Genomic DNA, 12710 nt, shown 5'->3' on the forward strand with positions numbered 1-12710 from the left:
TCTGGGCTCAACTTCAAGACCCCGTATGTGTATATTTAATGTGTGGGGTTTTCCCCCATGATTTTGCCAGCATAAAGGAGAGTTTAAAAATAAAGACGAGTAAAAGATACGGAAAAGCCCATTTAATTTAATCAGTGCCCAGTCAAAGTAACACAGAGGGGGCTTGGCAGAAGGCTTGGCACTTTGTAGTGTCCAGCGATGTTCCTGCTTGTTGAGAAACTCTTGTGGTTCTTTGTGGTTTGGTTTCTAGATGTGACAGCCCCTCGATTTGAACAGAGAATCCCAGGAAATGCTCGACCCTGGCCACATGTGTTCACCACTGGATTTCTTCACTTCCTGCATAGAATTGTCTTAGCTTTGTCACACACTTGTTTGTGTTAGTAAAATGCCTCTAAAATCAACACTCATATGATTTATAGTTGAGGCTCTGCCTTTGGATCTCCGTGCCACGCTTCATTCTTATCGTGGCAAAACATACCTACCAGCATGTGTAACGCGTTCACCGTTGTTGAGCGTACATTCGGTCGTGTCGCGTGCATTCACGCCGTCCTCAACACACGTACGGAACTTGTTCATCTTGCGAAACTCACACTGCGTCCCCACCAAACACAGATCCACGCCCCCCTCCCCCAGCCTTTGGCTTGTAGAAACGGACTTTCTGCGATTTTTGACTACTTTAGATACTTCACGTGGGTGGAATCATACACTATCTGTCTCTGGCTGGCTTATTTCAGTTACCAGAACATCCCCTAGGTTCACCTGCGTGGTCACAAATGGCAGGATGGCCTTACGTCTTAAATATTTTTTAATTTTAATTTTAATTTTAATTTTTATGTTTATTCGTTTGTTTATATATTTGTTTATTTATTTATTTATTTTAACGTTTATTCACTTTTTGAGAGACAGAGACAGAGTGGGAGCACAGCAGGGGCAGAGACAGAGGGAGACACAGAATCAAAGCACGTTCCCACGTGGGGCTTGAACTCACGAACCGTGAGATCACGACCTGAGCCGAAGTCGGATGTTTCACTGACTGAGCCACCCAGGCGCCCCTTAAATATCTGTTTAATATTCCACTGTGTATATGCACGTTTTCTTTATGCACCCGTCTTTCGATGGACATTTGCCTTGTTTCTATATCTTGGCTATTGTGAGTGAGGGTACGATGAACACAGTTGTGCAGATATCTATCGGAGATCCGGATTGCAATTCTCTTGAAGAAATACTCAGGGGAGTTGTTGGATCACATGGCATTTTTCCTTTTAGTTGTTCGAGAGGCCTCCACGCTGCTCTCCAGAGCGGCTGCACTGGTTTGCGTTCCCACCAACAGTGCACAAGGCTTCCTCTTTCTCCGCGTCCTCGCCAACCTCTGTTCTCTTCTGTTCTTTTGATGGTGGCTATCTTAATAAGCACATTTGTTTTCATGTTATAAAAATACCTGGGGTTCGCTTGCACCCGCAGTGAGGCACGGATGTGGTGGTCAGTGGGGTGTACTGATTCTCTGTGAGTTCGGGGAGGAGGGCATGTGCCGGTAACGTCTAGTGAGGCAAGGGTGGTGAGGGCGGGTCTGAGTGGACTTGGCTGCCGCCCCCTAAGAGAGCTACCTCGGAGACTCCTTTCTTCTCTCCATCTCCACAGGAGAAGCTGCCCACAACTGAGAGGAGCTCACAGAACTGCCGTGGGGCTCGGATTCAGTCGTGTGCGCGTGAAAATGCCGTGTAGACTGTGAGGTTCTATGAGCAAATATGGTGGACAACTCTAACTCAGGTCTGTTCCTGACTTAAAAATGTGTAGAATATGTTAATTTTTTTTTTAAAGTTAAAAACAGTAGCGGACACGCTCAGGCACTAGGTTCACGCCATGGTTCCCTTCCCACCTCGCAGGTGTCAGGACACAGAGCTGGAATCCGAGGCACCTGGTCTCCTTCTAGAAAGTCGGGGTGCTGGTGTTCGTGTGCCCCCTACTGGCCGCCCTCACCCTTCCGTGCAGCCGATTGTACATTTTCGCATCTGTCTCTTGTAGGACACTTTTCCTGTTACCAAATTCTGTATCAATCAGGCATACGTGTCCATAGAAGTAACATATAGCAAAACTTACCTTTGCTTTAAAATGTAAAGTTTTGCTTTGCTCACTTATCAAGGAGATGTGAGGAAGCCAAGGCAAAAATGATAACAATTTTAAAAAAATACTCCTTAATGACTGGCAAATTAAGCCAAGTGGTGCTGGGTAAAGCCCAGATCAAAGGAAAGCCGGTGCTGAGACCTCCCACTATTTATAAAGCACGCTTGCTATCAGATCTGAGGGAAACCAGCAAAACTATACTCACAGCAAAGTGTACCCGTCAAATTACATCACCGGTAAAGAAAAAAACCTCCAGTAGGAAATCTTAATTATTTTTTAACATAATTTATTGTCACGTAGGCTAACATACAGTGTGTCAAGTGTGCTCTCGGTTTTGGGGTAGATTCCCGTGGTTCATCTCTTGTACACAACACCCAGTGCTCGTCCCAACAAGTGCCTTCCTCAGTGCCCGTCACCCACTTTCCTGTCTCCCCCACCCTCCCATCAACCCCCAGTTTGTTCTCTGTATTTAAGAGTCTCTGATGGTTTGCCTCCCTCCCTCCCTCTCTTTTTTTTCCCCTTCCCCTCCCCCATGGTCTTCTGCTAAGTTTCTCAAGATCCACATATGAGTGAAAACATGATATCTGTCTTTCTCTGACTGCTTATTTCAGTCAGCATATTACCTTCCAGTTCTGTCCACGTTGCTGCGAATGGCATGATTTGATCTTGATAAATTTAAAAAAGAATAGTAAAATAACTAAAAATTATGAAGAGGGAATTACTAATCAAAAACCTCAAATTAATGACATTATGAAAGCATTGTGGAAAGGAGAATTTCCTATCTTTTAAAGTTATGAAATTAGATAAACTTTTCAAAGGCTGACTAAAGAAAGAAAATGAACAAAATGTTTAAGATTAATAGTAAGAAATGACAATGTTAGGTAAAGTCTGCAATGGAAAATGCAAGCAAATATTATATGGAGATCTATTGCAACCAATTTGCAAACCTAGAAAAAGTGATTTCTTGGCAAAATGAAACCATCAAAACGGAAGAACTAGGGATCTGAACACATCGTAGATCTCTTCAGAGCTTGGAAAAGTGATCTGAGTTTTCCTGTTTATTTATTTATTTATTTATTTATTTATTATTTTAATACTTATTTTGACTTTTGAGGGAGAGAGACAGAGTGCAAGTGGGGGGGGGGGCGGATAGAGAGAGAGGGAGACCCAGAATCCGAAGCAGGATCCAGGCTCCAAGCCGTCAGCACGCACAGAGCCCGATGCGCGGCTCGAACTCACAAACTGAGATCCTGACCTGAGCCGAACTCGGACGCTTGACTGAACCATCCAGGTGCCCCTAATGCTTCCTGTTTAAAAAGTCAGCAGACTCGGTTGTTTTGCCACTAATACCTAGTTAATTTTAAAGGGTGGACGAATATAATGTCATTGAAATGGACGTATATCATAGAAAGCAATTCATGTCATAAATTCAGTGCAACTTTAATATTATAACTTTATAAAGATCGATTAGATCGATTTATTTTACAGTTAGGGGTGTTAACTTCTAAATAAAAATTTAATACATAGGATGGAATGCAATATTGACAGAATAATATACTAAGGACTGTTACAGCTTACTTCGGGAGTCCAGAGGAAGTTAATTATCAGGATACCCGTTAACGCAGTGCACTCATAAATAAGCTAAGAGAGAAAAATCATATGATCCTCTGATCGGAACCTAGAAATGCATTCGATAAGATAGAGCAGGCAGTCCTAAATATCTTTGTGTGAAGTTAGGAGTACAAGAAGATTAGATAGTTATGAGAGCAAATGTCAAAAATAAATACCAAATATTATCGAAGCAGCAAAACACTAAAAAAATTTTTCAGTTAAAACTAGGAATTAGACACATCATGTCATGACCTGTCATCATTATTTAAGAAAATTTCTAATAACAGCAGTAAGACACAGTGAATCCCTTCAAATTAGTACAAGACAAAAAACATTAACTGTTGACTTGTGCTGATGTTGTAATTGTGTATTTAACATACTCAGGAGGGCTTAGTTAAAAAGAAACTAGAACTTAAAATATTTGTTAAGCTGGTTGTGTTCAAAATAAATATGCTATGAACACATCAATAGTGTTTCTTTCAACTAAGCATCTAGAGACAGGAGAAAAAAATCACTCAACATACAATAGAATTAACATCCATATTCAGTGATAAATCTATATAAGCCAGAGGACTTGATACAGAAAATTTTAAACAGTAAAAAAATAACCACTAAAAACAGGTCTGAAAAAATTTGTTTTCATTTTTTTAATGTTTGTTTATTTTTGAGAGAGAGAGTGTGAGAGAGAGAGACAGAACATGAATGAGGGACGGTCAGAGAGAGAGGGAGACACAGAATCCGAAGCAGGTTCCAGGCTCTGAGCTGTCAGCACAGAGCCTGACATGGGGCTCGAACCCATAACCCGTGAGATCATGACCTGAGCTGAAGTCAGATGCTTAACCAACTGAGCCACCTAAGCACCCCATGGTCTGACAAAAATTTCAAGATGTATTTGTTCAATTCTTAGAAGGGAAGAAGTAAAAATTAACTGTAATAAAAACATCAATTATTTTCATATAGCAACAGGTCTTTATTGGAAAAATGTCTCTTCAAGTCCTTTGCCCATTTTTTAAATTGAGCTATTTGGTTTTTTAGCCATTAAGTTGTAGGAGCTCCTTATATATTTTAGATATTAACCCCAACAGTTATTGTATTTACAAAGGAAAGTGTTCATCATCACTCAGCATCAGGGAAATATAAATCAAAACCAAAAGGGGATATCACCTCACACCTGTCAGAATGGGCCAAATCGATAACACAAGAGACAAGAAGTATCGAGACGATGCGGGGAGAGGGGAACCCTCTTACGCTGTTGGTGGGAATGCAAACTGGTGCAGCCACTCTGGAAAACAGTACGGAGGTTTCCCGAAAAATTAAAAAACAGAACGGTCCTATGATCCAGCAATTCCACTTCTGGATATTTACCCAACGAAAACAAAAACAGCAAAATGAAAAGTCACGTGCTCCTTCATGGTCACTGCTGCATTATCTATAACACTGTCCACAGCACTGTCTACAGCAGCCAAGAGGTGGAGGCAGCCAGGGTCCACTGACTGACGAATGGATAAAGAAGATGTCGCGTTTGTGCACAATGGAGTGTTATTCAGCCATTTGCGGCAATTGGGATGGGGCCAGGGCATGATGCTGTGTGAAATAAGTCAGAGAAAAACAAAAATACTGCATGATATCACTTATATGTGGAATCTAAAAAAAGAAAAATGAACAAAAACCTCATAGAAACAGAGTAGGAAAGCATAGTAGAAAAGTGGTTGCCAGGGGCGCTGGAGGAAAATGGGAAGATGAATTAACCTGGAAAAAAAAGAAAAAAAACCAATTCTTCTAAGAGTCCCATTATGTTTAGGTCAACTCCAAAATAAAATTCTATGAGAACTTCTTGAGAAATGATTTAGGAAATTAAATACTCCAAAATTGCCAAGAAAGAATGAAAATGTGCAGCAGTTGGGATTAGAAAGCAAAGTCGCGTGACCGGAACGTGGAGACATTGGGGATTGGGCTCCGCCATATGGAATTTGGGGGGGGGGGACACCACACAGTCCACAGCACCAGGAAAAGAAGCAATTAAGCATATAAAAAGGAAGGTAAAGGAGACTGAACAAAGCCTCCAGAAAGGCAGATACTTGAGGCGAGCAAAAGCAGGGCGGGTGTGAGGCACAGCTTGTTGTTGGAAGATCAATGTCAGATTGGTGAGTTACAGCACGACCATTACCCAAACACCTAGGGAGATAAATGTAAGGGCATCATTTAGAAAACAGAGCTCAGGATCTTTCATGAATTAAGGATTATAAGCAAACAAATTTTGTGCTCCTAAGAGTTAAAAAAAAATCCCAAAGTACATTACTACGTGGAGTTTTGAGATAATGTCTTAGACGATACCAGAAGCTCAAAGCTATGAAAAGCAACGTTCAAGTGTGACCGAAAACTTCACAAACCAAGTGAATTAAAAGTTATAGCTGTGGAAAGATACGTTTGCAACACACATGCTAAGGAAAGGGCTAATACGTGTCATAAACAAGGAGTTTTTACAAATGCAAAGAGGACAAATCACAAAATAGAAACACAAGCAAAGGTGTGAATTAGAAGGTCACGGATTAGCAGTACAAATGACCATCAAACATATGCACTGATGTTCAAAATCACAAGTAGACAGAAAAATTCCAACTAAAATAACCTCATTTAATACCTATCAAACTGGTAAAAATGGGAAACAGCAATAAACTTATTTCCTCCAGGAATACGGAGGGGGGGGGAAGCTCATCTACACATTGTTGCCAGAAATAGAAATGGTTAGAACCTATTTTTTAGAATGAGTTACCAAATCCTATCCAAATTAAATGTGCCTGTGCCCTGTTCCCTAGCCACCCACTTCTGAGACTGGGTCCCACGGACGCACAGGTACTGGGGAAGGCCACAGGAACACAGACGTCCCTAACAGCGTTGTTGACGATGGCCAGATCCACCGTCAGAGACATGGGCACTCACCAGGAAGGGTGAAGACGTCTTGTGACATCACGCAGCCTTTCGATGCGCCTTTGAAGCATGCACAAATGAATTCAGCGGGAGATCTACAGATTGCTGTTGAGTGAATAAAGGAAAGATCCAGATGGACAGAATAATCCCATTTTTGCAAAGAAAATGTTGGCCCCAAACGATACCAATGTGAAGTAAAAGTATAAGCTTGTGTGCATGGAAATATGCACTGTCATAATTATAGCAGTACGGAGCAAGTTATGAATAATACATACCAGGTTCTTCACCAAGTTTTCTGGAGGAGAGGGGTGGGTGGGAGCCACGGTGAATGCCAGCAGAGGTAGGGGTTCGAGGGGGAGAGAGGAGACGAGCAAAGAAGACGCGAAAAAAATTACAGTATGTGGATCCACTGATCCACATACGTGATCACACTGATCACACTGATCCACATTACGTGCGTGCATACGTGGGCGTGCCCATAAATTTGGGGGTAGGAAGGTAGGGCTGTCCACGCTAGCCTGGCAAACGGAAAGCGCACTCGGCTCTATAATGTAGACGGTACAACCGCATTCTGTTAAAAATCAACCAAGGGATGAAACTCACATACGCGCATACCATTTGGGAAAACGCTCTGTGTGTTTTCGGGTTTGGCGCCATGAGGATTAGTTGTGATTCATCATCCTAATCCAGCCTTCGGGAATTATTCAGCATAATGGTTTTTCAAAGGGCAAACAAGCAAACAGGCGAGAGAAAGCGGAGCGTTATTAAGGAGAAAACAGAACCCTGTCTGAAGGAACACCTCTGTGCAAAGTTAGCTCCTGAGGCGCCACCCCAGCCCCAGCGACGCCCGCTCTCCGCACGTTTTCTCCGCGATGCCCGATCCTCCCTTATTCTGTTGCCTCACGAGGATGCATCGGTTCCTCCCCCGTCACACTGAGCTCGCTTACACGTAGCAGCTCCCTGGGGATTTGTGTTCCTTTTGTAAGCACGGAGCAGAGGGAGGGAAATCTGCGGGGACGTTCCCGCGACGTGGTTCATAGGTGGGACAGATTATGGCCGCACAAATCACATCCATGATTTGCACGCCAGAATTTCAGCCCAAGCCGAACAGAAGCACATCTGTCACGTACAGAAAGAAGCGTGAATTGCCTCTCAAAAAAATCCTTTTTAACATCCTCAACGGTGCCACTTCTCTTCATCTTTATGGGCTATTTTTGCAACGAAAGAAAGAAGTACCATGCCAGCAACCTAGGTCGATGGGGAAAGTGAATCCTTCTTTCTCTTCTGGGTTCAGTCGCACCGAACGGGACCGCGGCCCCACCGTGTGCCCCGCCCGGGCCCTGGCGCGGCTGCGGGAAGGACGCCCCGGAAGCACCGTGTCCTCCAGGTTCAACGTGAGGCCCTTTAGGGCAGGACTTGGGACTGTCGGTTCTCTGTTGCTCCGACTCAGAAGGGTCAAGTCCTTTCTCCGCCGAGGGCGGGGGAGGGGTGACAGCTGACCCGCCAGCAGCTCTGGGCCGCCGCTCTGGTCCCCGCGCGCCCCAGCTGCTGGCCGCCGCCTCTGCACGCGTGTCCCGATGACTTCGGCGGCGCCCACCCACGTGGCCCGTCGCGTGCAGCGGCCGCGGGCCGGAATGGGCGGTGCCTTCTCGGGCAGCTGTTTTCCCCGCGTGGTTGTTTCCGTGGAGGCCTCTCCGCTCGGCCCTCTCCCCTTGGGGTCTTTCCGTCCTCTCTGTGGGGCGCCCTGTTTGCGGGGATGGGCGAAGCAGAAAGACCCGGGGCCGGCGTCCAAGGCTCCCGTCCTCACCTGCCGCTCGCGGTGTCTTCCAGCGGGTGGCACGTGATCGTCTCCCCGTGGGAGAAGTGGGCACACGTGCTCTTTCTCAAGCGAGGTGATGGGGCAGTGGTGTCCGGAACATTCCGAGCACGAAAGAAAGTGCGGCGTGGCCCGGGAACGTCATGATCCTCTGTCCTTTGGCAGAGGGCGTCCTTCTCCTTCCTCGGAGGGGCTGCTCTCACGGGGCTCATGGGAGCCCTGTACCTGCACCCCACGGAGGGGAGGGTCTTCCTCGGCCTCTCAGCAAAGCGACAGCTGCCTTCGGGGCTCAGCTGCCCTCGCGAGGGCCACCACGCGTGCTCCCGAGGCCGGGCGACGCACCCGTGTCCCCTGCAGTCCCGCGACGTGGGGCCCCTGCCTGCTCTCTCTCCTGTCACAAGCTGGCTGTTGCTCAGGGCACCTTGCCGGCCACCCTTCCTTCCTAGTTCTTCCAGCCCCAGGGCCCGCCCCTCGCCGTCCGATGCTACGGCTCTCAGGCTGTCCCCTGTCCCCTGTCCCCCGTGCGGCTTAGCCGAGGGCCCGTTTTACGGCCCACCGGCTCACTATGCCTTTCGCACACAGTGGGTGTGGAATAATGAATGCGCTCTCGTGGGGGTGCGGAGGGGGTGCGTGTTCGTACGAAAGTTGCGCTTTCAACGACCAGGTGGTCGTTGGCTCCATGGGCCAGACCTTTTGCGGGCACTGCCGTAGCCAGGCGGGAAATCCGAACGCTCTGGGAGTCAGTGGGCCGCGGGGTCAGGCCTGAGGCTGCTGAACACCGACCGTGTTGTTCTTCAGAAAACCCAGGGAGGGGCGCCTGGTGGCCCCACCGGCCAAGGTCCGACTCTTGATTGTGGCTCACGTCGTGATCTCACGTTGGTGAGGATGATCACTGAGCCTCTCCAGGCGCTCGCTGCCCGTGCCAGCATGTGGCCTCCGCTGTAACCCACTCAGCGTCCCTACTCAGTGTCAGCCACCCCTGGGACTGGCCGCAGGTGCCTCGGGGCAGACCCTGCCCTTTGCTGCAGGGTCCCCCTCGCTCCCTCGTCACCGATTGTGACTTGCATGGCTCGTGCTGGGAGAACCGCTCGGCTTCTCGGAGATGGACTCGTTAATTGCACTGTTTGTTGCCGCTTCACCAGATTCTCCAAAGCCAGAAGGCGTGGTGCGCGTGACGTGAGCTAAAGAAATGCCAACGCCGGCGAGATGACCCCAGTCAACACCTGTTTTCAAAAGTAAAGCTTCCAAATGAACGCGGGCTCTGATCTGGCAAAATCAGCATCACATTTGCGCCTGTGACGAAGGGGGCGTAGGCGATCAGAGACGCTGAGCCCTCCCCGTGTCTGGAGCAGAAGCGGGGGCTCCGGCTTTGGTGATTTCATGCCGCTTTAGCGACACTCTGGCAGGGTGAGCCTCCACTGGCAATTTCAGCAGGTGTGACCTCTATTTCCAAGCAATTGTGTCTATTTCAGAGGTGGGCATCATTGCAAAGTGCCCCTGCCTGACAGTTCCGAGGGACAGAAGACGCCTCCGATGCTGGGATTTCCTTGCCTCTCGGAAGCGTGGAAGTGTTGTCAATCACGCTGTGTTTATCCTTCATCAAATGGGACCACGACACCATCCCATGGCTCCTGAGAAGTAGGGTGATAATCCCACACCTTGCCACGTGTGCCTGAGTGCTTGGTAGCATGTTACCAGCCCCCTCTTCTCTGTCACAGAGGCTGTGAAGCATCCACAGGGGACGAAGGTTGGCCAGACCCTGTGCTAAATCATTAAACCCTCATTTTAGCTCCATTCCACCCCCACCCCCCGCCCCACCTCAGCATCTTCCAAAGTCACTGTTCTCGTATTTTAGGTCTGTGATGGTACTCTGAACAAATCAATCTCCCCCTCGATTTAAACTGAAATCATCCTGAGTGATGGCTATTTAGGTAATTTTATACTAATCCCAACCCGAGAGGGGCAGGTGCTAGGTCTCTTGGATGCAGTTGTGATGGGCAGAAGGCATTCCCGACGTGGTGATGAAAAGGGCCCCGGATTTTGTTGGTTCTGTCGAACTGCCTGTTTGAGTCACTACGAGAGTATAAGCTGACAGGCTGTTTGCTCAGTGGTAGGAAGCCTGCCGTCACGGCACAGACTTCAGGCGACTGTCTGTCTCCACTTGAAACGTACACCGTCAGCGAGAATAAAATGTCCAGCAGGGGCGGGGTCTGCAGAGTTGCCTCTCTACGCGTCCGACCTGCACCTGCCTGTGGCCCGTGTGCTCGTCAGTCTCCACTTTCCAGTTTCCCGCCAGTGGAGAGCGTCTGTCTTGTGCGGCCAAAGTACACGATTGCTGTAATGATGCTCAGCTGGGTTAGGCTTTCAGAGCGAGAGATTTGCAGTCATCCTGTGTGGGCTGGGGACGGAGAGGCTGGCACAGGAGGAAGGATAGAAGATAGGGGATTTTTTTTGAAGTTTATTTATTTACTTTGAGAGACAGAGAAAGGGCAGGGGAGGGGCGGAGAGAGAGGGGGAGAGAGGCTCTCAAGCAGGCTCCGCCCTGTCAGCGCAGATCCTGACGGGGGGCTTGATCTCACCAACTGCGAGATCGTGACCTGAGCCGAAATCAAGAGTCAGATGCTCAACTGACTGAGCCACCCGGGGGCTTCGGTTTTCTAACAAGAACTTTTTGTTCTCGAAACGAAGGTGATTTTGCCTGAACACAACCCACATAGCATGTTAGCTGGGGATTCCCTCTGCTGGAGTGGATTCGAGCCCCCGTTCTGGATCTGCCACTGGCTGGTTATAAATTACGCCTGAGAGCCGGCCAGACCTTGGAGCTCAACTCTTGCAGGTGTAGGGAGCAGAGAGGACGTCTCTGAGCTGGGGTACGCTCAGTCTGCTTCCCGGTGCTCTCCCGAGCAGGGAGGTGTCTAAGACCCGTGCGGTCCTCAATCCATAGGTGTCTTTCCAGCTAAAGCCCGGGCTCACTTAGCCTGACCTTCCTGTCCCTCCCTCCCTTCCCCCCTGGCACCCACATGCTCTCCCCAGCACACGTGTCCTAATGGGGCAGGTGCTGACGACAATGACCTCCATAGGCTTAGAACGTGAATATTCAAGTTACTTGTGAACTCTGGGTGCTCCTGGCCGTGAAGGGAGATTCAAGTCTGCTTTGTGCTGACAAACAAAAACGTGTCCGGTACAAGAGGGGCACTGGGAAGGCGGGCTGACCTTCACTCTGTGGGTTTTTAAAAACTTTATTAAAGCGTAGGCAGTTATCTGATAATGATTCCAGGAAGCTCTCCTCCCTCCCCACGCTTGGCCGGGAGGGAGTCACAGACAGGAAGTAGGCTCCCTCTAGCACCCTAGGTCACAGCACTTACAGTCACCAAGCATCAACCCGAGAACCAGCCTAAGGTCACGCCGTCGCCCCGTTGCCTAGAAAAGTGACCGTGCTGTTCCCTGAGGCTGACCACGGCGCCTCTGTGGAACGGTGCACGGGGGACTGGAGTCAGGGCCCCCACCCCGAGAATCTTTCTCCCCGTGCAGGAGTCTCACACGGGACAGCCGCTTCTCTTTGGAGAGGTGAGTCCCTAGTGTGAGCCTACGTGATTACCCCTGGATTCCCGTTCCCAAGCCTCGCGACCGGTTCTGACGCGGCTTCCCGAGCGCTCGGCCTCAGAGCCGCGCACCAGGCCGGGTGGGAAGGAGGCAGACACTCCGTGGGCTTTGCCGAGACGGTCCTTTAGAGCTTAAAGGACAAACTTGGCTACCGGGCTGTGCTCAGTCTGCAATAATCCCGTGAGTTATATCCTTAGTGTGGCTTGTGCACTTTCCTGTGGATTTTATTTTGATAAAAATGTTAAACATGAAAAGACCCAAGGGTCTGGTAACACACACACATGCACACACACACGCACACGCACAAGCTGATACAGGCTGAATGTTTGTGTCCCCCAAATCCATATATTGTGTCCTGACCCCCAGCGTGATGAGGTCCTGGCGGTGGGGCCCCCACGATGGGATCGGCGTCCTTAGAAAAGAGACCCGCAGAGTTCCCAGCCCCTCCTCCGTGCGACACAGCCAGAAGCTGTCACGGGGGTCCCACCAGCACCCGCCCACACTGGCACCGGGTCCCAGCGCAACGAGGCTGTGCTACTTGCTCCCAAAGCTGGCCGCGGGGCAGTGGCTGTCTGGGGAGGACGTTCTCTCGCTGTGACCCTGGACGCTGTGTTCAAGGTCTGCCTGTGGC

Source organism: Prionailurus viverrinus, chromosome B1 (assembly GCF_022837055.1).
Source record: "Prionailurus viverrinus isolate Anna chromosome B1, UM_Priviv_1.0, whole genome shotgun sequence".
Classification (NCBI taxonomy): domain Eukaryota; kingdom Metazoa; phylum Chordata; class Mammalia; order Carnivora; family Felidae; genus Prionailurus; species Prionailurus viverrinus.